Source organism: Dermacentor variabilis, chromosome 8 (assembly GCF_050947875.1).
Source record: "Dermacentor variabilis isolate Ectoservices chromosome 8, ASM5094787v1, whole genome shotgun sequence".
NCBI classification, from domain to species: Eukaryota; Metazoa; Arthropoda; class Arachnida; order Ixodida; family Ixodidae; genus Dermacentor; species Dermacentor variabilis.
In genome coordinates this window covers 28,165,014-28,192,597 of record NC_134575.1, presented here as the reverse complement: position 1 = coordinate 28,192,597, position 27,584 = coordinate 28,165,014, and the positions used below count along the sequence as shown (strand labels likewise).

The 27,584-nt window shown below is 48.3% G+C and overlaps 1 protein-coding gene and 1 pseudogene across 1 annotated transcript in view; one reads left to right on the top strand and one right to left on the bottom strand.

Annotated features, from left to right (window-relative positions):
- osp (myosin phosphatase Rho interacting protein outspread) overlaps positions 1-27,584 on the top strand; it is a 109,992-nt gene that overhangs the window by 25,040 nt on the left and 57,368 nt on the right. The gene's annotated exons all lie outside the window — the stretch shown is intronic.
- Positions 12,975-13,148, bottom strand: LOC142591790 (U2 spliceosomal RNA; annotated as a pseudogene).

The following is a 27,584-nucleotide window of genomic DNA, read 5'->3' as shown; positions in this document are numbered from 1 at the left end:
ACGCGTCGGCATGACCTTGTGCAGAAAAAAATTGGATGATGGAGGTGTTGCTATGTGACTTTTGACGACTGACGTTATGTTGCTATTGTCCCACACTGCCGGTTACTTTTTCAAAATAACCTAAGTTGAATATTCGTTGACATTTAATAGAATGCTGTTCATTTGTTTCAGTATTAAGCTTTTTTTTGGAGTGGAACTCATCGAGAATTGAGACTGCCACTTCGTAACCATTGAGTTTCTCTTGAGTCCGTGTTTTATTCTTTTCATATTGAACAAGTGTGTCAGTGAACGTGTCGCAATCAGCCGGAAAAGGGTTCACGCGCTTTTCTGGGCAATTCGGGAAGTCTTCAGCGCATCTTTAATCACAAAGAACGCGGTGAGACTACCGTATGGATAATTGGGAGGAGATGGGGACGGTCGCTTACGATATATTTATTGCTAATCATATGCGTGTCAAAGAAGGTTGAATATTTTTAAACTATTTACTAGAAGTATGCCCGCAACTAAAAGCTTTGAGGAAGAATGAACAAGAAGTTTTCTGGTTCGGCTCTGCAACATCAATTGAGTTTCTCTTATGTTAGTTTATTAGCTTCGAATAACTATGTAGGAGCGGCGGAAGCAACCAATGAGGCGAGCAGACAACAAGCTCTTTCTTAGTTCTTGAACACGGCTGTGGCGCATCTTTAACTTCAATAAGAAACGCAACGAGACCGTATGCAGAAGGGTGGATGGTGCCGGTCTTGGTGGTGAGTGAAGACATTCCTTAAATTATTAATAATGCGCTGTTTGTTGCTTCATGAAAAGACGGCTAGACGAGTATTTGTAGGCATCTAATAGTTCTTAATTGAGCTGAAAATTCGGGCGAGCACCCGAGCGTGAACTATTCATTCAGCCTTTGGTAACAGCTGTTGAATGTCCATTGAGACCGTTTTAGGATTCCGCTCACTTTCAACAACTAGCTTTCTAGCAGTGGGGAAGTAGTCGAGAGAGTTGGGCTTTGTTGTGTACTTGACGGGTGTTTGTGGTGCGTCCTTAACAACAAGGAACGCAAGGACACGGCCGTTCAAACAAAAAGGGATCAGATGGAGTCGGCAGTCGTGGACGTGACTATCATATATTTTTTTAATCGCACGATGCCAGTCAGCCCGCCTGCAAAAGCACCTAGGTTGAGTTTCCGTTTGCATTGAGTGGATTTTCGTTTTCTTGAACTGGAAATTTTGAAGCAATTGAACGAGAATTGAGAGACTGCCCGTTTGCTGTGCTAATTGAGTTTCTGTTGAGTTCATATTGAGAGTTCGTTGACTGAACCGGCGCTACCGCTGCAAAAGCTATTGAGATTCTCTTGAGTCCGCCTTGGGGAGTCTCTTCGAACAAAAAAGTACCGCGATATTGGCGGAAGCAGTCGTGAAGACGTTCGGTCGGGCTCCTTCTTGCGCGCTTGACTACGTCCGTGGCACATCCTCAACCGCAAAGAGCGCGACGCGACGACCGTGCGTTGCGAAGAAGAAAAGAAGAGGACGCGACGCTGGTGTCGAGTTTTTTTTTTCTTTCTCGTTCCTTTGTTCAATTGTGTTTCGACGCGCGCGCTCCTCGTGAGTTTCGAAATTAGGCGCGAGAGAAGGCGCCGCGTCGACGGTGTGAATGGTCCTGTGTGACGTGAAAGACCGTCGCATACACGGGCCTCGTTTCCTGCTGCGTAAACAGATTGAGTTACGGCGTGCCTTTCCCTGGCCAACCTTTCCCTTTAGCTTTTCTTGTTTGACTAGAACCTTTTCTTTGGACATCGGCGTTGTTGCGCTCGACGTCTGGCATGAGAGCTTTTTTTCTTTTCGTTCTTTCTCACGTGAGAGGTGGGAGTGAGCGTACCACCTATAAATTTCTTCTGATAGTCCCAGCTCAGTGGAGAGGCATCGCGGGGAACAGCCTGTAGAGCATGCTGCGTCGTTGTAAAGCCGTATCATTGCCATCTTCCCACTCATTGCAAAAATAATTTTAACATTCTGTGAAATTCCCTCCGAGATTTTATAACATTCTTCCTTGTAAAAATTATTGGCATTATAGATGATTATTGTCGACTTCCTGTAGTCTTCCCTCATTCAAAAATAATCGCAGGTATCCTACGTAATTCCTGTTGACCTTTTATAGCTCCTACTTCTTTACGAAAGTAATCAACATTCTGCAGACTTTGTCGAGCCTCTGAGGTTCTTCCTTGCAGAAATAAGCGCTTGCTTTCTGTATAATTCCCCAGTGGTCCTATAGAGAACCATGTTGCAAAAACAAGTTTGCACACCACATAATTCCTGTTAAGTTTCTTTGGGCACGTATAGAGGTGGACCGCTGAAGTGCCATTCTTGACTTGATTTAGATGACGCCTTGCGCCTAGCACGTGCCAGAAACGCTCATTGCGTTTCCTTCTGCGCGTTCACCTCAGGAGTCATCTAGATCAAGTAAAGCGTGACCTTCAACTTAAGGCACACTTCTGAACACGGTGGTTAGTCAAATATAATCCGCGTTGCCAACACCGTGCGCTGCAGTGAAGGCAATAGGGGAGCTCAGTCCATTCAGTCAGAGCCGGGTGAGTGTTACAGAGAAATGGAGTAGTGGGGAATTAACGCCCATTGTGCTCTGCTAATCCTTCCGCGACAAAACTTCCCATTCAGTTGGCTTCGTGCGGAGGCCGATCACAGATGGACAGTGGAGGAGCCTTTCCTTCTGGTTCTATGTCCTGATTGGCTGGCGTGACCTGTAGGTTTTGCTACATTGCATGCAGTTAGGGAAAGGAAGTGTACGTTTGTAAATGACGCTGCTGCTGTCGTAGAGCTCCCTACCACCTACTAAAATTACTAGAGGCAACTCTGGCGCCCCCGATCAATCGTGGCAATGTATGCTTGGTACGTGGATTTGTGTGATCTTCGTGCTTGCAGCTTCAGACGTCCCCGTGGCTTTGTTCACTGCGCTTTGTCTGCCGTTGTGGACCCTAATTTCGAAACAATCCAGTTTTGTTAAATGCAGAAAGCAAAGCCTCTGTGCACATGACTCAATCGCTGTGAATTGTGGTGTTTGTAACGCAGTATTTTGTCGGAAAATATCCGATTGCAAAGTCACAAGGCCGTGTGAAGGCAGAAATACAAAGTTTAGTCAAATCCATATAATATAAGCACCATTCCCAAGCTGACTCAGCCGTCGTACTCCCGTTGACACTAGCGCCAGAATTCCCTGTAGTGATTTTAGTCAGAAACTCCATGGTGGCTACATACTGATCTTATACCGTGAGAAGATGTACGGGGTGGCAGAAAATACTAAGAAACAAATACGCAGGGACACCACCGTGAAAGGTACGCACTACTACCTAGATACGTCGTGGGTGTGGACAGCATCTGTACGGAGCTATTCGATTGCATACTTGCGTGCAAGGATTACGTGGCGTTCCAAAGAAAGCTAGCACCGTATTGAACCTATAGCAATCTTGCATAGCCTATTCGGTCCGAAAAAGACCTAAATGCACGAAAATACGCTTAAGTCGGTGACTTCACACCGCCCGCGTTTCCGGGTGGCGTGCGGGGGCACTTAATAGAGAGTTTTTGAGCGTGTTCGGTATTCCGGTAAGCGCAGGCGGACTGGGCGTTTTACCGGAGGGGTGGAGGCGTAAACGTGAGCGGCCTGCACGGTGCACCGGCGCGGTGGCGCAGAGTGCGACCAGGCAAAGTGAGATGTTGCAGTAACCAAGTGTATTCTACTTCGCTGCCGGCTAAATTTTCGGCAGCAAGACGACTACGCTGCTGCCCGAAGCTTACACCAGTATCTAGGTTACTTGGTTACTGCAATATATTGTAGCTTTGTGTTTGACTGAGCTCTGCGATACCGGGTTGCTGCACCATGCAGGACGTTCACGTTTGCGCCTCCGCCCATCCGGTAAAACGCCCGGCACGCTTGCGTTTACCCCAATACCAGACACGCTAAAAATATCTAATAACACAGTAAATCTTCCGTGGGCAATACACAAGCATCGTTTTGAAGCTTGTGAGTGCTATGTAATCGAAGTGTGGGGGAAATTGTCAGCAAAGTGTTCGTTGTTTATAGGAGGTCAATGGGCTTATGATGTTCCGCCTCTTCGCGTTCAAAATGCCTTTTGACTATGCACAGGCAAAAAAAGAAATACGTGAGGAGGGGAAGTGGTCAATAATATGTCCATAAGACAGTCTGTGGACTGTCCAAGCCGTCAAACTATTAGATGTGTATGGTCTCTGCGTACTGGAAATGATACACGCTGATCTGTAAGATCTCTATTGCCCAACCTATTGCGTGCAGCATGGTCATAGAGTGTACATAGACGGAACTTAAGATTAATGAGCAGGCTTAATGGTCTATAAGATGTTAAGATGTCGGCGGATTGCACAAAGATCGCGCAAGTTGTAGCATATGGGATGTTTATAGACTGTGTTAGCCTAAGATTAATAAAAGAGGCATATTGTTCTATAATATGTCCACGTACAGTTAATAGACTCCATATTTAGGAATGACATCATCACGCAGCTAACGCATTCGTAGGCCAAGAAGGCGGCAAAGCGCACTATGTAACACTCGTCCATTACTGCAGAAGTTACAAATGGCGTTCGAAGGCGGTGGTGTTCGTGACGTCACGTGTGGGATATTAGGGCGGGGACTGATAGCACCGCGGCATGTTTAGGTATGCAGTGCGGCCGCTAGGCTTCGCCTACACTGGGGCGTCTATTTGTGCAGCCCAGGTATATCTCCTGACCGTCTTCTTCGTTCAGTCAGTAGGTCACGTGGCACACGGAGGCGCAGAGCATGGTGTATATGGCGTTTCCTCCAAATAAAATATTGGTCCCCCCGTGCGTGTCCTATACCTCGCTCGATTTCAGTTCCTCCATTGGAGACGATTACTCCCGATATTGGTATCTGTGTATGGAGGCTGAAGGGGGCACCTGTCAGCAGTGCTTGCGCGCGCGGATATATCTGCACACTCTGCCAAGCCACTCGCGGATTCATTTATTTCAGCCTGCCGGTCTTCGAAACGCGTATGCGTCGTTTCGTTTTTCTTTCTCTCCCCCCCCCCCCCGCTTCGATAAACTCTCCCGATCTGTCGATCGAAGGTTTCCTACTGCTCGCCGCCAAGGGCGTGTTAGCGATTCACGTCGAGATAGTGCGTCCTGCGCTTTCGAAAGAAGATCCACGCACAGCATTTTTTCTTTCCTTACTTCAGTTAAACGTTAACTGGAGGAAGGAGTGGCGTGAAATACTGCTCACTGGTTGCAGACGACGCCGCTCGTAGCAGATGGCAGCCCCTATAGCGGTGCTTCATGCTACCGCTATCGATCTTCCCTCAAACCTGCCGTGGTCTGAGTAGTTGCTTTAATTCCATTTGCGTATGTATATATTTAGCCCTCCCGTCCTTTTTCTTCGTAGGCGATTCCTGTATTTTCTTCCGCAGTACGAGCCTCTTGAGAACGAAGATGTAGTACGCGTGCGGCACCCGGAAACAGACGGCAGACGATACGCGCCCGTCTGTCTTATCGGTCAACACCTGCGTTCTGCTCCATGTCGTCCGTCTGTTTACTGTGCCATATGTGGAAGTGCGTGCCGACGCCGCCGACTATACGCTGTTCGCCATGCGGGTTGCGACGTACTGTAGAGCAAAGAAAAAAAAATATTGCTCGCGGCCCCCGTTTCTCGCGGTTTCGCTGTTTGGCTGGCTTCGCGATCTATTTTTGTGAAGAAGGAATCGTCTGTTCCGGCTTCAGTTTAATACTCGTGTCGTCTGTCCTTTGGTTAGCCTGGTTGCAGGATGAAAATCGTCTGCTCTAAGTGAGACTTGGACCGGGATGTCGTCTGTTCCAACTATAATGTCTGACCTGGGAATTGTCTGCTCTGATCTGTGCGAGATCGGTGAACCGTGGGCTTCGCACAATACTTGTTTCAACATATAATGTGACTTCCGTTCCGCTCTGGACAACAGCCTCCATTCTGAGTTCAATTTAATCAGGGAAACCGTTACAGAGTTTGCCTCTTATGAGTATGCTCTGCAGGCCATCCTAAACACTCTTCGCGGACATTCTGCTCATACCAGCCCTTATGAAAATGAACATTATCTTGTTTTTGTGATGTCACGTTGGCGTATTCCTTACGAACAATCAAACTCGACATAATCTCACTGCTTCGCCTCCTCATAAATGACAATGTCACCACAGTTTCTTTAGATATTGCACAATGTTTTCTGCTGTCATGAGCCATTAGCCTCTACTGACTTTTCTCTGTTCTACTTGAATGTTATACTAATCTATGTTTGCACCCGAATTCAAACGCGCAACAGGTTACCCAGCGGCATCTCGTCATTTCTTATAACTGCGCTCGTAGTGTGGCGTGTGTTTCCTTCTTGTGTCCTCGTTTTTTCGCGCAGCTATAAGAAACGTCTAGATCTCGTCATGAACCGGCAAATTTAAGATATACCCTGACTACAAATTTGTGTTCCTAAGAATACGCGAGGTTTGCTTCTAACAGCCGCAGTAATTGAACTTTGGAGATTATTTATGAGCTGGAGCGACTCTTGATAGCTTGAAATGTTTGTAACTTGAAGTTAGCTGCAAAGCTTCCAAGTGTTTGTGGTTGCACCCCTTTTGTTTAAGACAGGTTTAAAGTTGTTCAATTCTGAAGTTCAGTGGATGAGCAGACTTTATGTTAGCTTATGCAACGCGTACGAGTGGGCGCCTAAGTATACAGTCTGGACACGGAAGACGTGGTTCGACGTCCTTGCATGCACTGTGTACGCCGTGTGCGTTTGCAAGTGTGGATCGTAAATTAGCGAGCTCGCGCGAAACCGGCTTAATCGGAGAAGCAGTTTGCATACCGCTAGGTGTACGTATAGTCGCTGGTTAATTTACTATATCCCGAATGGTTAGGTGAAACCTTACAGTCCGCGTTTCTGCAGCCAGATCTCCCGCGTTGCGCGGTATAAATATAGACTTGGCGGAGTCCTTTCCGCTCGAAACGGCATCGCGCCGAATCAGTCGGCACATTTGGTTGGGACGGAAGCGACGTTCCTTCTGTGTGCGTGCGTGTGTGTGTGTTTCTATGGCGCCAGTCGCTTCCGTCGATTCTTATCAGCTGTAGGACGCGATGTCTTAGTGATGTGTAGGTATTCTCGTGGGACGCCCTTTCCACGAACGTTCACCGCGGCGCTCGTCTTTGCGTCGACATCCTTTAGACTTCCTGCAGCGGTCACAGGGTTTCTTTAATGTCCAAAAAAGTTGTGTGGTGTATTGTATGTCGACGCTTGGCCAGTCCACTAGAACGGCATTACAGAAGAGGAACACACGTTGTCTTCGTTTCTTTTTTCTTCTAACTTTGTACTGGCGTCCTGTGGAGATTTCAGTGTTATTCTCAAGGTTCGTCGAACATTGACAAAACCTCTGCCTTGACTCTATCAACTCTCACGAAACCGCTTAACGTGTTCTTTCAGATTTCCTTTGACATTGTGCTGGAATCCTGTGCACTTCAGCAATATTTGCAGTGTTGAGTATCTTTGTTCAACGTTAGCACTAGTGCAACTCCACATGACGTCTCTTCAAAAACGTTCACTTAACTTGTTTTTATTTTTATTTTCATCCTGTAGACGTCATGTAGCATTGTCAAGGTTTGTTAAATGAAAGCAGAAGTACGTTTTATGGTAACGTTCGCTCAACTAGCTCAAAATCAATTGACACCTTGGGGAATTAGTGTTGAATTTGCTTGATAATCAATAGATACTCTTTACGAACGTAACTGACTTTCAGAATGAACTTCTACAGGGAAATCCACAAGACGAATTTTCTCAGAATCATTTACTGGCGTCATTTTTACATTGTATTGGCGTCCTGTGGACTCAAGTATTCGCAATGGTTGTTGAGTATGAAAGAATTTGTGTGCCAACGCTGTTGCAACCCTACATAACATGTCTTCAGAAAATTTAACACTTCTTTATTCGTGTTCACATCCTGTAGAGTTTCTGCAGCTCTAATATTGTTTGTCGAATGTTGGCATAAGTATATGTTATGAGCGTGGAACTTCAGAATAGTGTCTGCCTGAGCTCGTTGGCTGCACATACCACGGTTGGTTTCCAGCAGAACGTACTGACACATGTATGCTGGACTAGCAACTGGATGTTTATCATTGGTTTCCCACACTTTTCGGTCCCATCGTGTGACGCCATCCTTTTCTGTCCGTGTCGGCACGTTCTCCTGGAAACCAATTGTGCTACGTTTTATGTGCACGCTTACGCAATGCTCATAGAAAAATTGCTAGAAACATTTTACAGCACTCCTGCGAAGTTTCTGTAGCCTCTAGAAAAAACGCTCTTTTGGAAAGCTTTGAATTTTAGTGTGAGCTTGTGGTGGGAAACCCCACGGAATTAATTTCCAGAGGCATTTACCAATGTTTCTTTAACTTAGTGACGGAGTGTGTTAACACTAACGCGGCTCCGCATTTTCAAAAACATCAACGATTTCTATTGACTTATTGTTGATATTTTGTAATGCCTAATTTAATTCATAATGTTAACTAGTAACAAAAGTCAGGCGCTGTGCGCGCAATGCCTCGTAACACAGCGCAGCAGATACTTTTATTTTTTAAAGTCGCACTTGTTATGCTTGCAAGACCTTCTATCGTTTTTGGAAGGTTCTCTACGTCAGATAAGCGCCAATAGAATCTCTACAGAATACCACCAAAGCCTTTTCGTTTTGGGCATGGGCATCAAAAGGACCGGATAGTATTCCCCCCTCCCAGTGCGTAAATTGCCGCCGATTCTTTATTCACAGCTTGTGCAGCTGATGAGATGCTGAAATATACTAACGCTTCCTCGGGGAAATCTTTATCGTTGGCTTCTGCGATGTTGTGTGTTGACTTCGGGCAGCAAGGTCTCTTGAATATATTAACGCCAATCCGTCCTACCGGTTGCGCTATCAGCGAAATGTATACGTGAACGCTCGGAAACGCATTGGGTGCATGAGCTCTGCGCGCTTGTACCTTTGTTTGTCGGAAACGATGCGGCTTCTGCATCAGTTTATTGGTTATTGATCGCGAAGCAAAAGCGCCGCCGCTGCACATGTCATCGTCACGGACGCGCTGCGGTAATTATCTTTGCGCAGTGACAGGTATTTGTGCGCGCAGCACGCGTTTCCAATGATAATTAGCCGAGCGCTTGCACTGGCAGCTAATATATCCCAATGTTGGATCGAGGTTGCTGCTCGCTTAATGCACCGGACGCGGTTAATTACTCGCACATATAGCCGCGAGTTCTCCTCATACGGTGCGGGGCGGCGTAGCTAGGTCACCGGGATGGCGGAAATCCAGCTTTTCCTTTTCTTTTTTTGCGTTGCTTGTTCATTTATTTGTTTTATTTTCTTTAGCCAACCGCAGTGAACGCTGTGCCGAACAGCGGAGGCATCCAAAGAGAGAAAGATAGATTTAGTTACGAAAGCGTCCTTGGCGCGAGGCCTTTTTATCCAACAAGTCGTGCATTCCGCGTCTGCGCGTCTCTCGAGAACTGGATTGACTTGAGAGCAGATGATTCGGTAGCCGGTGACGTGAGGTCACGACAGTTGGACCGAAGCCATAGTCAAATAGGGACGCCGATCCGTTAGCTGGTGGGGATGGACCTGAAGTTGATATCTCTGCTAGTTGTATTATAACTCCGTTTTCTTGCTGGTGGGACCGAAACCCACAAAGTAGGGACCTCCGCTATATAGGTATGTACAAGTTCCGTCTACTAGCTGCAGCCCAATGAAATAGGGACGTCTGCTAGCTAGCTCCGTCTGCTAAAAGGCGAGACCTATCTAAGCCCAGTGAAATTGCGATGTCTGCTAGCTAAATGAGCTCCGTCTGCTATAGTCGGTGGCGCTGAAGTTCGATCAAATAGCCACGTCTGCTATATAGCTAGCGCGATCGAAACCGAGTCACATAGGAACGTCTGCATGCAATAGTTAGTGGGAAAGAAGCACCAATCACATAGGGACATCTGCTAGCTAGTAACCTCGCTTATCGCGTTTGTTGACCACGGCTTGTCGACTAATGTAAGCATCGGACCACGCGCCGGGACGTCTTGGCGCCAAGAGAAGACGCCTTGTGTACCGTATATTTTCATTTCACGATAAAGAGGTGCTGCAGTGGAAACTGCGAATGGTGCTTTTTGGCGTCCGAGACGTGAGCAGACGATGACCCGACGTGGTGCATGTGGCGTGCGCCACAGGGCCCACCCGGTCGAGATAAAGCGTAAGCAAGATTGCGCTGCTGAACAACGAGGTCGCGGGTTCGATCCTGAAATGCAAAAACGCTCGCTTACCGTGCATCGGGTTTGCGTGAAAGAACCAAAGTTAGTAAAAATTAATCCCTAGCCCTTTACTGTCGCGTTCCTCATAAACCACAGCGCAGTTTCGAAGCATTAAGCCCCGCAATTCAATCTCGAAAGATATGCGAGACGTTTGGAATATTGGTGGGGGAGAAACTAGGAAAGAGGTGGAGCAGGGGTCGTTACAGCCATAGATAACCTTGCAACATAAGCTTTATAGCTTGGCAAAATGAATTACTGCAGTCAATATGGTAAAAAACGTGATATAGATCAATCACGCTAAGGTGACTCCGTGGAGCAGAAATAAGAGTAAATTGGGGAATTGCTGTCGGCTAGTAGAATTCGCCGTATAGTTGAAGTGTCGAGTGAGCGGATGGCGGTGCTTCTGTCACGGGACGGCCATTGCGATACTCAAATCCAAAAGGTCTGACAACGTATCGTACACCTCTCCTCGATCGGTATTTCGGCCACCGCCTCCGTTCTAGTTGCCTTTTATCTTTGCCTCAAAACGGGACGTGCTGTATTTTCCTTCTGTTTTTGTCGGCGGCACTCCATAACCTGCATACCGTCGTCTGCACGTCTTTTTATGTTACGTTTCGCGCTTGCTTGCTTCGGTCGAGCGGTGTCGACGCATTGTCGACGTCGCTGGAGGGAAGGAAAATAGGCGGGATCGCGGAGAGGGGTTTAAGCGTGGAAAGGGGGTGCGTACAAGAAGGTGTGCTTCGCATAACGCCCGACGTAACGTCCCGTGCACGCCCAACTAGCTGCACGTTCTCACAGTTTTCATGGTTTCTTTTTTTTTTAAAGATTGCTCTTTCTTTAAATCACACTCGTCCCCTTAAGCGTTTAACGCATGCGCAATTGCGCTTTCCCGCCTTTCCTTCCTGTTCTTTTTTTTCGTCAGCTTTCTCTCGCTGGCTTTACGGCGTATCTCGTCGTCTGCTGTCTCTTTCTTTTTACGAACAAAAAAGGGCGGCGGCGACTTTTGTTGTTCACGCGTGAAAAGTACGTTAGAAAAAAAAAATCGAGGTAAATAGGAAGCCCTTCCGGCAGTGCCTCCAGCGCTTTGCCCCTGCTACACTGCTCGGCGGAAGGCGCTCAAAGCGCCTCCAAGAGGCTGCTTCTTTTCATTGTTGCTTTCGCTATTTCGTTTTCCTTTTTCGTTATTGTCCCGCGTCTTTCCTTTACGTCTGCAGTATTTGCCGTGTCCTTGTCTAGTCGTATGTTATTCTGTTTCCTTATTGTCGTTTGTTTTGTATTCGTCTGCTTATCCTTTTTGTCTGCTATAGTCAGCGTACTTTTGGTACTCTTATGTAAATGCGAATCGTCTGCAGTGCCTCGGCGTCTTCAGTCTTGTGCTTTTTTAATGCATTTGTAGCGCCTATAGCACTCGTATTTTGTGTTTTCGCTGTGATCGTGCCGTCCTTTGTCATTCTTTTTCTCTTCTGCTTCCTCGTCGTCCTGTAGTCGTCTGCCAGTTTGTGGCCAGTTGGAAGTCTAGTAACTCGGGTTTTTTTTTTTTTTACAATCTGTATATCCTTTCTCTTTTCGCTTCTGTTGTCTGCGCTACTGCTGGTTAGCGTTATCTTGGTTCACTTATCTGCGTCGTTTCTTTTTTCCTTCGAACTTTCCTAGACCCGTCTCTGTTTCGGCGGCCCTTTAGCGTTCCGTCTGTTCCCACTTGCGTGGTTATATTTCCGCACGAGCACTCCCGCAAACAACGCACTTCCTCCCCCCTTCCCCGCTCAACCCCATCGTCATCGCTGTTGTATACCCCCCCCCCCCTCCCCTTTATTTTTCTCGGTCAGCGTTCTTTTCCAGCTCTGCCGTTGTTGCCCTCTAATCCGTTTCGCCTTCAAATTCATATTTGTATCCCATGTCCTTCCTGTATTTCTTACAGAAACGCACACAAAAAAACACTCTCTCGCTCTTTCGTACTGTGTTACCTTCTGGCTGTCTGTACCTACCGTTACAGACAGCCACGCAGAGGGGGCCGTTCCTACAATGCACTGCACTCTCCTCCCACTATTTGACGTCACTCCGTCCCACCCTCTTTGTGTTCCCTATCTGCCCTGGGCCCTCGCGTTTGAAGCCGCACTCTCCTCGAGCCACGCGACTCGTTGAAACCACGCGGTGTTGCTTGGAGGCCTGAACCTACATGAGCCAACTGTACATGGTCTGCATGCTGCATGTACAGTACGGTACGCTGTTAAAGGGGACACCAGTTCTGTGTTCATTTTTTGCGTATCCCCAGGAAGCGATCGCAGAAAATCGCGGCTCATGTGATGCATTAGGCAGGCATCAATATATAAAAGGCCGGAGCAGACGCTTTCTCGGTGTAACCATAGTAGTAGTCTGATGCTGGCGCTCTAATTAGATGCTGCCTGTTAATTGTATACCTTACTGTATATAGATCAAAATTAAAGGTAACATTGGGCAACGTGAATTATACCCTGAAGACCTGAAGGCCTTTACATACTTATGGTGTGTGGAATTGCATTTGCCGGAGTAGAGATTTCTATCTTCCCCCTATCGTAATCGCGTCCTTAATCGTCTTAGCTATCCGAACCTGTGCTTCCTTTTACAGCGAAGCTGTATATGGCTAGTTTCCAGCGGATCGATGCTCGTAGACCAATAACCGTGTCCCGATCCCGAAGATAGTGCAATACCTGGCCGACCCGCGGTGGAGGTGAAGAGGCTTCAAGCACTCTGCCAACTTGCAAAAATATTTTGGTTCCCAATACAACCCGTATCAGATATTAAGCTGATAAGAACAGATGATACACTTTGACGCGCGTCGGCCACGTTTACGTTCGCACCGCCCTCTCTTTGTCGGCGTTCCAAGCGCTTTGCGCACGTGTCCTGTCGAGACGTCACGCGTGTCTAGTTTCCTCCGGCACCTCGGAACGGCGGTCCTGTTGTCCACGCGAATGTATATAAACATCACGGTAAATGTGTCCGTACCCATGTCCAAATTCTGTGTCACCTCTGTGTCGTATGCTGAACAGCTTTGCTGGCCATCCACCTTCAAAGAGTGGAATGGCTTATAATTTTTTTTGGAGAGAGCAGCTCATAGGCGCCCTTTACTCACGGGCGTTTCCGGCCTGTCATCACCAATCGCCTGTAACTTCAATACGTCACAACAAAGTGCCAGTTACTAGCTTTCCGTTAAGTCGACGCCGAGACTCGTAAGCGTTCTGCAATCGTTGCACCTTTTCCTTTAGTATTGTTTATTTTTTGTCTGACGCAAGGCAAGGCGCGCCATCTTTCTCACTCTTGCGTTCCCCCCTCCCCTCCTCCCTGTTTTTTTTTTTTCGTACTCCCTTTTAATGGAGCGCGCACGTGTAAGAAAAGACGGCTGATCCTCCTGCTGCCAAATAGGCGGCATCGCTTGTCCCGTTGGGTTTTGTTTACGTCCGTGGTTTCCCTCTCGCTCGTCCTGACGTTTTGTGCCTCTTCATGCAATCCGGAGGGAGGGAGAGAGAGCGTCTCGTCTTCGTACCGCCGGGTTTTATTTATGTTCCACGCGCTTTCTTTCCGTGTTGCCGGCAGTTACGGTGCAGACACGCACGGCGCTTTGAGTTTTTCTTTTTCTCTCCCCGTTACTCGGGCTCTCTCGTGCGCTGCGTCCAGCCTATTTCCCCTCCGCCATTCTCTTCCAATTGCGCCTCTCTGTGAGCCTCTGTCTCCAAGCGCGCTTTTGTGCGCCTCTGTGCACGTCTTTCTGTGAGCGCCCCAGTCTGTGTACGTCTGTGCGCGTCCTTGCCTTTGTGCACCTCTGTCTCTGGATGCGTGCGTCTGTTTGTGTGTGTCGGTGTACGTCTGTCCGTGAGCTCGCGTATGTGTACGTCTGCTTGTGAGTGTGTGCGCACGTCTGTCCCTGCGTGCGTGCGCGCGCATCTATGCGCGTCTCTCTCTCACTCTCTTTCTGTCTTTCTGTGCGCGGTTATGTTTGTGTGCACAGGCTGCTGGAACCGTCTCTCCCCCAGCCGTGTAACGTGGACACGCACACAAACACGTGAGAGCGTGGCGGGCAAGCGGGCGGGCGGCGGGGTCGACGACCTCGCGCGCCGTTGGCGGTTCTGTGTGTGTGTGTGTGTGACGCCGGCGGCATGGCGTTGCTGGATGTCTGCTTGGCGTGGGTCTCAGCGCGCGTTGCCGTGAGGAAGACGACGAGGCAGGGTTCCCCTCCTCCTCCACCACGAACGAGAAGGGGGAGGGGGCCAAGATCTCTTCCTCGTTGCATGGGGCTCCTTACTTGGAGCTGCGGTACCGGCGTTTCCCCACTTCGAAACGACACAGATGCGAAATATTGAAGGAGCATTAAAGTGGAATAAAGAGGTCAAGGTGTGCTGGCACACATTCTGTAAGTTGTAGAAGCTGTGCCACACGGTTTTCGTGCGTAATGAGATGCCACTTTGCGGGTGGGAAGTTTGAGAAACAGGATATCGTATTACGGTGCAATGGGATGACGAAACAATGTGAAGTAAGACCGGGACAGAAAAAAGCAGAAAGCGCGTGTTTCCAGTCGCATTTCCCTGTGCTAGACTTTGTCCATATAATATTGCATCCAAATAAGTTCCTACCAAATAAAGCAAGATATCTGAATTTGGTACCCAAAGTTGGCCTCGAAATGCCTGATCTGGCGTCATCGGCGTTGTCGTAACGTCATGACACAGAGCAAAATTTGCTGACGTACGTGTAACGGCAAGACTAGGTGTGATGACGTTGCTCTGAAGCAATAAACGGTACTTCAACGCACAAACGTTTTGGCTGCGCTCGTGTATGACAGCGATCGCAGAACGGAGCGAGCACGTGTATCGTGACGTCACGATGTTTACAGTTCACGGGTACTGAAACCGAAACTAGCCCTCTATAGAAACGCCTGTCGTGGTAAATTACTGCGGCCTCTTAGGCGCAGTAATTTTTCAATTTAAAGTGTTTCAACCTTCATCTAGGGCAAAACAACGCCATGTCTAAAATGTCATGTCGGTCCTCCTTTAAGCTGTGTTAATAAGCCACCACACCTTGCTCAATAGCAAAACCAGCCACTCGCTCACCGTCGGAAGAGGCCGATGGTGACGTCAGCTAGCTTGATGACGTCACAGTGAGCTCACGGCCTACCGGGTTTTGGCGGCGAAGTCCAGAAATTGAAGCTTGAACTTCATTTTAACGACGGACGATCAGCCACCCACCATGGTACGTGGCTCAGTGGCGATTTCATTGTGACGTTGAACACTAGGTGGAGGCCGCCGCATTATGATTGGACGGTAGCGTAAGGATACACTTGTGCACAGCTCTTAATCTTAATGCATGCGCATGTTAAGGAACGTTACGTGTTCGGCAATAACTCGGAGCCCACACCTTTCTCTCTTAGGAGTATGAACAACCAGTTTGGTCAGTCGTTAAATCGCCAATAATGGACTTCTTTTTTTACGGTCGCGTAAACGTCAATTCAAATGAGGTATTTCAAGAATCTTCGCGTGGCTGAGGTGTTGTGAATCTTGCGTTTGCATGTGGCACTCTCTGCCCGCCACTGTGGCTTAGTGCATGACGTTCTGCTCCCGAGCACGAGGTCGCGGGTTCGACTCGCCGGATTCGGCGGCGGGACATACCTATACAGGGTGTTTCAGCGAACAATTTTCAAAAGTCTTTAAAGGTTGCCTGTGGCAGATATCACAACTCTAGTTGATGAGCTGGTCTACTCGAAGCGGCGGACAATACTTGCACAAAAAATTGAGATGCAAAATTGACTAATTAATAAAAATTAAGTCCAATCAATCAATCGATCGATCGATCGATCAGCCAGTGATGTACACACGCAGCTCTCTATCCGGTGTCTATCTCTTGTCCGTTGTTTTGTCTATCGCAGCGTCTGTTTAGGAAGCGCGCAATTTGTCTGTTTAGGAGCTCGGGCGTTTCGATCGAATCGAGTGCGCGTTTATCCACCGGTCGCGAAGATCTTTGCTCCGTGGCCTCCTAGATTCGGAGGGCGCGCCGCACTGCGCGCCGGTCTCCCGATCTCAGAGGTCATGCTTGCTACCTGTTAAACTCTGTGCTTGCAGCGCTCTTTTTCCTGCTCCGCGCCCTCGTTGGGGCGCGCGGGTCGAACAACCAAGCACGCGGCTTGCCCGTGTACGCGGCGTGTGCAGCGTATGGCGCGTACACGGCGTAATAGACAGCTGTCTGCGCGACTTCCTCATCACCTCGACGACGGTCGTTTTCCTGGTCGTCGGCGACGCCGTTATAGTGGCGGTGCGCGGTGGCGCTGCACGGTTCTCTCTCCTGTTCTTTTGGAGAGGCGGGCGACAGAAGGATGCGTTGGGGCCCCGTCTGTTTGTTTTTGTCTCAACCCCCGCCCTCGCAAGAAACAACGGCAAATCTGCGTCTTCTGCTACTCCTTCACAGCCTCTGTTGGTAAATGGGTGCAGCATCGCGGCAGCTAACGCTCTTCGCCCGCGGCGGAAAGTCGAAGCACAGCGAACGGCTCAGTTTCGGCCGCTCGCAAGAAACAACGGCGAAACGGCGTCGGCAGTTGACTGCTTGTCCACCCTTTGTTGACTCGATAAATCTGTGCAGCGCCTTGAGGCAACTAACAGGACGCCTGCTGTTTCCATCTGTCGGCAAGTCAGAGCGCTGCAGACGGCTGTCTCGGGCGCTCGTAAAAAACGACGGTGCAACAGCGTCGTCTGCTCCTCCACACTTTGTTTACTCGCAAAATTTGTGCAGCATTGTGACAGCTAATGGGCTGTAAGTGGTGCAGCAGCAGAAGGCCCAGTTCGATCCCGTATGCACAGAACTTTTCTTTGCGGGTGCGCGTTTCCCTAGTGGCCGGTGTTTGGGCTTCAGCTACTAACGATAGCGACGTGCGTAATCATGCAGACGATCGCCACTTGCGACAACCAATCGCGAACGGACACTTACGTGAATGATCGTTTCATGAATACGAGCCGTGTTGAGATTTCGTAACTTTCCGGATATTGAGACGTACATCGTAGCCTGTTTGTGGCGTCGTACGGTCATGATCTTCGAAGGCAGGAGCTGCAGGCGGGATATTGTGGTGCCTTAAAGCGGGACTGCCTGTCTGACATTTGAACATGGCCTCGGAGACCGTCAGTGCGTGCGGATTTCATAGGCCGTGAGGGCCGTGATAGGACGATCAGCTTCGGTTGCTTTTCTCGGCTGTATAGAAGGTAGCGCTGTTTGCAAACAGTATCAAGTAGCGGCCATGTCAACGAGTTTTCTTCACAGAGCAGTGAAGAAGAGGAAGCTTTACCTCGGAACTCATTTGCCACCTATTCCAAGACACCCAGAAATGCTTTTATGAGGCAGTCTCTTCATCGATTTGAAGGAATTTTTTTTTTTGTATTTGAGATAAAAAGGCAAATTCTAGTGACTAAGTTAGCGGAATTCTATGACTGCAAAATTTTTATTTAGGACGTTAGTATTTTTCAATAAAAATTGCCGAAAGTTTTCTAAGCTTGAAAAAACTAGAAGCACAAAGTTACACATTCATATTTCTGCACCACATGTCGCAGTTAAGTAACCTGCAGCCATTAGAGTAGCTCAAGCGCACAAATTTGAGATATCAATTTATATCTTATCTGAATTTGTTACAATGTTTACGAGGGTTTCGCAAAAATCCTACTCGCATATTAGTGGTGTACTTGAGAATGATGTATAACACATAAATTTTGTCCGCTTTAGATTTACCATCAGATGCAGTTTACGGAATCGTTATATCTTTTTTGAATACAGAGTTACAGTTGGGCACTTGATAGTTTCGTTTTCTGAAAATGTGCGATTTCCAACGATCTTTATTTAAACAGTTGTTGGCATAAGCCAAAAATTCATTTCCAACAGTCATTAGATTTCAACGACATCTTCTGAATGAAACAAGCTTTCATCTAAGTGCAACAAACTAATTTGAGGCTATGGTTGACGAGTAAAGCGCTTTCTCCGTTCCCATGTATTTAATAAGAGTCCTCGAGCTAAAGCTTCCTCACGATAACGTACACTGGTTAGGTCGTCTGCTTTCGTTGTAGAGGAAGGAAACACGACACTGTCTCTAGTGTGTACGTGCGAAGCCTGGTCTGCTATGGCAGAAGGCGAAAAAAAAAGGGGGGGGGGGTGTTGATGTTCATTCTTAGACCTAAGACCTTGAACCACGAAATGTTCGATCAAGATTGACGACCACAGCTGTACCGGGTAGGTGTAGTTTTTCATTGCAAAGGTTAAATGTGCGTTATAAAGTTTGACACAGAGGTAAACTGTGTCGGCTTTGGAAAAGCCTAACACTCATGATCTGCCGTTTGGGAGCCAGCTATGCGACAACCACTGCACCACATTCCCTGTTACTTGCATACGTGCTGGAACGCACTGCTTACCACGTGGTGTTCTAACGTGGAAGTGAACAGTTGCTCGACATTCAAAGAAGGCGTACGTGCAGAACCTCGCGTTCTAACTTAGATCGCTGGCACTAGCTAACTATAGCTGTCGCGTCAAAGCGTCGTGGTACATTTCTTAAAAGTTTGGACGACGCTTAAGCTTCTCCTTTAAGAGTGGAACGCGATAGCATCCAAATATCCCTGACTGCTTCTCTCTGACGGCAACTGCAGCTTATGTAACCGTAATACTCACCGGGAAACGCTGGCGGCCAACGCTATATGTACGAAGGCGAGCTCTCTGGTAGAAACTCGGATTCTTGCGTGGGCCGCGATTACGATGCGACGGAGGTGAGCGCCATCTGGAGCTGTTGCAAGGAACCGGCCGCGCCGGTTTATGGCCTTTGAGATTCGCGAAAAGGGTTTGCGTTTTGAGTTTCTGCGTAACATAATTATGTTTTCTCGTATATTCAAATTATAATCCGACGCTGCCGTGTCTGTAGGTTGTGTGTAAGTTGTACTTTACGATTTTTCTGACACATTTTACTTTGAGAAATTCGATTAGCTCAGTAACTTCATTGAGCTTCGTGGAGCGCCTGCGTGGTTGGGTATGCGTAGTTCGAAAGGATTTTTGACGAAGCGATGGTCGACGCTGGACGTAGACGACGGATTTTCTGTGACAGGAGGCCTTTAACGCTATCGCGTTAAAACACGAAATACAAACTCTCGTTGGGCCACGTATCTCCTCGCCGACTTCGGTGGATGTCTCGATGAGCCCCCGCTGAGACCGCGTTCAGGCCGATGCTCGGAAACAGCTTCCGAACTTCGGCGAGGAAACCCCAAATTTTTTACTGTCTTCCAAAAGGTGTTCTATTTCATATTGGCTCGCCACGTTCATATACTCGCTTTGGCTGCCCCGATTGGCTTCCGCGAGCTACCGCCCTTTCCACTGTACGACAATTTTAGTGAGACGTATGTATGCATGCACGTCCGCCGTTGTAGTCTGCTCCTACAGGAGCTTTCAGCAGACGTTTCTTCGGCGCACCTTTTCCTTCGCCACTTCCATACGTGCATGTGTGTTCGTCTTTCTGCCTTCCCATCCTGCTCCTTCGTCTCGCTCTCTATCTCTCCCCCCTCCCCTAGTCGTTTCTCTCTTTCTCACCTCCCGCCGCCCGCAGCGACTCCAGCAGGTGACGTTATCGTTGGACGCGCGGCCTCTTCCTTCTGTCTTCGTTGCGCGGTAGCTGGCAGCTGCTGCTGCCGCCAGCAGAAGGGCGTTTGTTTTCCCTTCACGACGACGAAGACGCCGCCGACGACATGCACCGGGACGGAGCGTGCCAAATGTCCTCCGTGGTCGCTGTCGTCTGTTCTTCCTTGCTTGGCAAGGCACGCCTTACTTCACCCTCCCCAGCGTTTGTTTGTTTGTTTGTTTGTTTGTTGTTCTGCGTCGGCGTCCTCCTCCTGTGGCGGCGCCCACATTATATTCCCGCGCGACCGGTGTTGCGTAGTGTAGCGACTCGATTGAGCGGGGTACCTGGCTGTTTGTTTGTTTACTTGCTCGCTTGCTCGTTGAGATGATGAGCTGTGTTTTGTTTGCCGAGCGTACTACACGACGTGCCACGAGGAAGCGGGTGCGGGGGGTGTGCGCGTCGAGGGGAGTGGAAAAGAAGGGAGAGACTCGCCGTGGCGACATCTGGGGGTGACGCTTCGCTGTTCGGGTGCCGTCGTGTCGTCGGCCCCTGCCGAGCACTTCCCGGGCATTTATTTCTTTCTTTTTTTTTCTTTTTTTGCTTGGCAGCTCCTCGCGCGTAGTCAGACGTCAAGTCCATTGTAACTATAACAGAATGGAGAGAGAAAGCTCTTTATTGACAAGCAGAGCGATTAGCCAGCGTCTATTCGCCTAAGTGTTACTCTGTAGGGAATGGGACGGTGGGAATACAGGCCCTAGAAAAAGGCGGGCAAAAGAATAGAAAAAAAGAAGTGCAGGTCTTGTAGTCCTAGCAGCAGCACAGTAAGTATTCCTAAGCGATCAAGACATAACCTTGATAAACATTTGCATTAAATCTAAGAAAAGAAAAGAAAAACAATTCACGTAGAATCCAGCTCACGAAATTTTTGAATGTGCAAAGAGCAAGGCGCAATAGACCAGGACAGAAGAAGAACACAAACGACAGGACCGGCGCCGGTCCTGTCGTTTGTGTTCTTCTTCTGTCCTGGTCTATTGCGCCTTGCTCTTTGCACATTCAAGCATGAACCAACTAGCCCAAGCAAGAGTTTTACTCACGAAATTCGGTTCGTCGTGAGCTGGGTTCTTCTGCGTGCGTCTGTTCTCTCTCTCTCTCTCTCTGTGTGTGTGTGTGTGTGTTTCGTCCGTTTTCCTTGCGCCTGTACAGTTTAAAGAAAAAGATGAATGTCAGTTTTAATGCGATTAGCTTTGTTGAAACAGTGCAGCAACACATCCTATTGTCACTTCCGAAACGAGTCATATGTGAGCATGTATACATGCCAGGCTTTTCTCTCGCGCTTCCCTTTGGATACGCTGCGCCATCTGCCGCCGCTGCCGCGAAATTCGTGCTTGGCGTGTGTGTAATATATGTTCATACACTTTTGTCTGGATTCGATTCCGCCCGGCACTGGACAATTGTGAAAGGGTCGTGCTTTCTTGTTGTTGTTGTTGTTGTTGTTGTTGAAGAGCGGTACATACCCTGTGACCCAAGTTGACATCAAAGAGGTTCACCGAAGAGCGTGAAATCCCTATAGTGGCACAACAACCAGTGACCCAAGTTCGTGGGACTGTTGACTTCGAACCCAGGTTCCCTCGGCACAGCAGCGCGGTGCTCTGACCTTAGACCATGTGATCCAAGATGGCGGGTGAACGGTTGGAGATACCGATAGGCACCAGAAACAACGTGACGCATCCTAAGAATGCTCATCGCATTAGAAACGGGTTCTTGGTGAGGTGATGTGAGTCGGTCACAGTTTAGAGAGCAAACCCGCTGATTCCAATAATAGAAAACATTAATTTCAAGGCTTTGCGCCGCTTCGTCGGGCAAGGCCAAAGACCCGGCATGCGCGTCATAGTCAAGGAGCCTTGGTGGAGCCTTTCCATGTAAATAACATAAAGGCGTAGAACATATTGAAGTAGTAGACAACATATAGACCACTTATTATTACTTTATTGTTGTTGTAACCCAGTAAAGTTTCATGACCTCGAGTTGTCCAAAATAATTCCAACCTCATACGCCGCAGCGTCTCTGAAGACCAGCTGTTGCCTTGGTACGTGTAAGTTTATTAATGAATCCGTCAATTTCCCATACAGCTTTCTACAAGTGGAGAGAGAAATGCAACACGAATGTATTTAGCTCATATCTTGGGGCTGATGTGGCACAGGAAAACATTCCCTCTAAATATGCACTCCTTGAACTCTTAACCGTGGCTTCGCTTCTGCTGTTACTATGTGTGCGCCTAAGACGATAATCGATTAGACTTTTAGTTATTTGTACTTTAGAACAGTGCAGTTTTTGGCCGGCATAGTATCCGAAGAAGAGCATAAGACATGTGTAAAAGCACTGGTCACTCCCGTAACTTGTGCGATGATGCTTTTTAGTAAAGTGTGTGTAAATGTAACTGAAGTCACTATATTAGGTTGTGTGTTATAATAAATGTTCATCGTCTTCTTGGGAATCTCTTACACAATGGCCTAGTACCGTTCCGGAAACATTGTAACAGTTGCCCAGCAATTTAAAATAACGATAGTAAAACAGCGTTACGGTTTCGCGCATTGTGTACTCGTGACAGCCAAACTGGGAGTTTCATTCTGTCATTTTTTTTCTCGCATACTACTGCGACCCTTCAAAAGTATAGGACCCTAGTAAGTAGAGTCACTTTTCTGTTGTTGATACCCATTCAGAAGCCACGTCTGCAATCGAACGTGCTTGTAAGGCCCACCCAGTCCGCACAGACTAGCGTCTTAATCCAACTCTTTAAAGGAAGATGAAGCTTCTTTTTGTTTGCCCACCAGAGCTTAGCTGGTATAGTAGCCGATCCGCGTAGGAATCCACGAGCGCAACGGTTCCAGACGACAACGACATATAAACGCTCGCGCTCGCGCGTTCCGCTCTGGTAGCGTGCGCAGCAGGCGACAACGATCAGAAAAGGAACCGCAGTGCGGACGCGTGAAGTTATGCCAGACGAACGATACGCGTTTCGTTCCGGTAGGGTGCGCAGCGGACGACAATGATAAGAATACAGCAGAAGCGCGAAGTTATGCGCGTACTCAAAGACGCGCGTTATGCGTACGGTGGTGTGTGCACGGTTCTGCGCCGCCGTTGTAATAACTTCGGGCGGCGGGTATTGAATAGGACGAACAAAAAAAGAACAGAAGGACTTGGACACGGTGTGTGTGCAGCGGATAATGCTCGTGCGACACACGAGTGTGTATGCGTTCTGGTTTAGTGATCGCCGATTCAGCCGGCTGAAAAGGGGGGGGGGGCGCAAACGCGTGTGACGGTCGAAGAACGGTTGAGGGGGGGGTGGGAGACAACTGTACATATACAGTAACGTCCCTCTGCGAGACATTTGGGCCGCAGAAGCGTGCATTCTTTTTCTGCGCGCGTGTGTACGTCAGGACGCCGCTCCGTTCCATTCCACGGTCGAGGATTCGCTCCAGTTGCCTCACTTGGCCCTGTTTCCGCGCTTCTTTAGCGGCTGCCTTCTTCTTTATTTTATTGCTATCTGTTATTATTGCCGTTATGACTATCATCATACCGCGCCGGCTCGTCCCCTCGCTGGCATCTCTCTGTCGCTGTTATCATTATTATTATTTTCTTGTTTCTCCGTTCTTTGGAAACCGTCGTGAGGTTCGTCGGAATCGTCTGCTTGAGGGAGATGGCGGCGACGTCGCTGTAGGTATATATACGGCGGATGCTCAGGAGCTTGGGTTTCGCTGCCTCGAGAAGTCCGTTTTTGTTTGTTTCACGTTTTTCTACCTTCGCGGCCTCGTGACCTTGAGACGACTCGTGCCTGCGAAGAAGGGAGGAAGAAAAAAAAAAAAGAGAACGCTCGTCGCACGCGGGGCGGTTCGTGAGGAAACTCTGCCCACTGCTTGTGAGGTGGAGGGACAGACAGGAGAGCACGCGCATCGAGAGCACGTCTGCTATCAACGGCAGACGGCGGCCAGGTAGAAAAAGAAAAGCGCAGTTAAAACGCAATAAAAATACAAACTTACAATAGCGTACGCATGGGCTCGTTCGCAGTGTGTTATACACCACGCGCGCGAGTGCGTGACGACAGAATAGAAACAAGGGGAAACGAGGATTCCGTCTTCGAGGAGATGCAGAAGCTACAGAGACAAAAGAACTCGTCGTCTGCTATAGGTTGCCCAGGGAGGCGAGACTGAACGAAACAAAGACAAGAAAATGGCCGCCTCTGGCTTTGCTAGTCCCTGCTAGTGGCGTCTTTTTTTGCAGACGTCGAATTGTTGCAGGTGTGCGTCGTGAGCAAGTTTCGTCTGCTGCGTGCCGGGCGTCCCCGACTTGTGCTGGTGCGGAAAAAAAGATACAAGAGAAAGAAATATTGAGAAAAACTAAAGCGTAGCAGTGAAGAATTACCGGCATCTGTGGAGCAGATGGTGAAGCGAAGCCGGGGCGAGAAGATCACGACTTTTCGCGAGGAAACGAAATAAATAGGTGCGCGCGAACCCGTAGTTAGGTGGGGAGGGATGCCCGGAGTAAGATGTGTGCACGAGGAAATGAGGGTGGTAGCAGACGAAAACAGGTTGCGCTGGGGGGCGGAGACATATTGTGCATGTTTTTCATTTTGTTTTTTGTTTTGTTTTCGGTGTACATGGGAGATACCTTGCGTCTTAGTGCCTATCTGCCGAGCCTGGTTGTGTCTCCACTGCCTGCAGCTCCACTTTCCCCAGGCTGCACATCGACTTTGGGCCGAACTTGGAAGTACGTTGGACAAATGTGGTACCAACGTTGACCCGGTACTCGCATTAGACTGGAACCCGGTCCATTGTTGGCCTGCTGTCGTAGTCATTTCTGGTTCGCCACAAGACCAATATCACCGCCAGAACATGACCAGTGGCGACCTAGCATTCAGCCATCACACCCAATGTCAGGCCAACGCAGGACCGCGGCAGCAGCCAATGCTGGACCGGTGTTGCATTCACGATTTATATGCCCTTCTGCACCAAACATGCGCATTTGCGTTTCGCTTGTGACCGTTCATTTTTGCGTTTTGGTTACCACATTTGTTATTACGTGGAAACCACGGAGAGTACAGCGTACTTGCAGAATAAAAAAAACGAGAGAAAACATTTTTAACAAAAGGTTGTCCGGAATCATTGAAAGCTGTACTCTAAGAGTTCTCCGATCATTTATGATCGATCATTTATGATTTATGAAGCTCGCCACCGTAATACAACACTCCGCTGTGACAAACTTTTGGTACCCAGCTGACCCTTAAGAATTGAGGCACTGTTGTATAAGAATTAGCGGCCATGTGCTGTTGTCAAGAGTTCACGCATCTGCCGACAGGTGACGCGGCAATATGACGTCTCCCGAAAGCTTTTGAAACTCGGCGATATATGATGTTGAACACCGCCATCCGGAATGCCACTTGTGACGTCGCGTGCAGCCGTGACGTCTGTAGCCAGCTGCATTTTTCGCCACCCTAGGATTGACGTCATTCGGCTGTCTTGCGCGAGGTCGTTGAACTTGGGTAATACACGTTCCAAGTGTTTCATCGCCTAATCCTTTTGGAAGGCGTGTAAATGTCGGCCTGAGCTTGCGTGCTTGTCCTTGACCTTTACCTGACCTTGTTCGGAATTAAACATTTGCTCGATACCGCTGATGTGGGGAGTGTGAAAACGGTTCGTAACGGGTTCCGGCTCTCACTGCATTGTACAACCATAGACTGTAGAATGAAATTGATGAGATCCAAATGCAGAGGTGTCCATGCTTGCCGCGTTCGTGGTGGTACAACATTGTCGGGGAAGCGATACAAAAAGCGCTCGCCATTCATCGGTAGTATTTTTCGATATTCGTAACGATCCGTCGAAGCATCACAAGTGAAGTCAGTCTTTGGATGGCGTCCTAAACTGCGAAGCCTAGTCAGTCGTCTGGCACAAGGCGCGACGTGAAACGGATCTCGGAGGGCAGCACTCTGGTACGACTTGGATGGTTCGCGATCTTGAAGCCAACTTTGACCAGCGCAAACAAAACGAGGCGAAATACGAGGAACACGAAAAGACCCAGACGAGCGCTGACTTCCAGCCGTTCATTTGAGCGTCCAGGCAATATTTATTCCTTAACTTTCGCAAAAAAATTATAAGAGAACTTAAGAGTCATACAATCTCTACGATATTGCAACGTTTCATGGGCTAAAGGAAATCATCTAAGCATTTTATCTCCCTATCAAGCAGTGACACTGACGATATGGTATGGAGAACATTATTTAGGTCCTGAGGGATCAGTTTAAATAGGCCACAGGCGGTTACGTTAATGCTTCTGCAGGCACGAACGCACCCTAACCCGGTCATCATGAATAAAATTAATCCGGACCGAGGGATTTCAGTCTATTGCAGTAAGTGTTGGGGTTTGCTCGATCTAGAACACGTGCTTTGGCGCTGCTTTGGCGTTGGCCGGTGATGGTTCTCGAGGTGAACAGTGGTGGCAGCGGATGCTGCACAGTGAAGTGCTGGCGGACCAACTCAGGGCTGCCCAGAGGACCGACGTGACGGCAGAGGGGCTCGGCCTCTCTCTCCCGGCGTGGGAGCGGCCCGCATCAGTCCCAGACACTGACGATGTTCGCATGCATTCTTGCTTTGCTTTAGCGAAGAAAAAAAATGCGTCGGTACACCGTCACTGTTACTGCTTGATAAGGAGATTAAAAAAAATGTTTTTAGATAGCTTCCTTTAGCCTACAGTAACGTTGTAATATCGGAGAGATTATACGACTCATTAGTCTTCTTATGTTTTTTTTTTTTTGTGTGTGAAAGTACGTGTATTGCTGGGATGCTCAAAATAAGCAGCTGGAAGTCAGCGTTCGTCTGTGTCTCTTCGTGTTCCTCCGTCTTTCGTCTCGTTTTATTCGCGCTGGTCAAAGTTTGCTTTAATCTCGGAGGCCACGCTTTTTGGCGCACGCGGTCGTTAGCCGTTCGACGCTGGAGGAGCTGCAACTATTTTGCAAGCTCGAGAACGCATCGCAGGACCAGGATTGTATAACTTTAGCAGCGTAATAACATTCACCATGCGATCAAGCTAAGCCACAAAAGCTCTTGTTGGACATTTGCACATGGCCGCAGTAAAAATTGTTTTAGTGCTGGTAAACATTTTGGCGCTGGTTTATCACGTGCTTAAGATCCTCACTCGAAAAAATGAAATTGTGTGGTTGATTGGGTAAAATAGCGATCTCTCTTTCTCGTTTCTTTTTTTCTGTGTCTCTCTTTTGTGGCAAACTAAATGTGATGATACCTTTGAGAGATCGCGCGCAAACTACACGAGATAAATTTTTAATAGCTCTCGCGGTGTCGAACTCTCCTGCGAAATATTTTCGTGCGCGCTATAAACAGCCAGAATTAAGTTTTTGACTACATCTTCTCTCATTGCAGGTGCAGCCTGATATCTATAAAAGAATTACTACACAACTGTCGTCGTATTTTTTTTTTTTTACCGCCCTGATGGTAACGGTGTTTATCACGGGGCAAAACGAGCGTTCTCAAGGGTGCGAAATTTTTTACTTATACGACGCGCACCTGCCGACGCCGTGGGAACACCCGAGTGGCCATTGGTGGTGACGTTTAGATGACGTCATGCGGGGCCACTGCGAGCGCACCCTATATCGGTCGAAAAGCG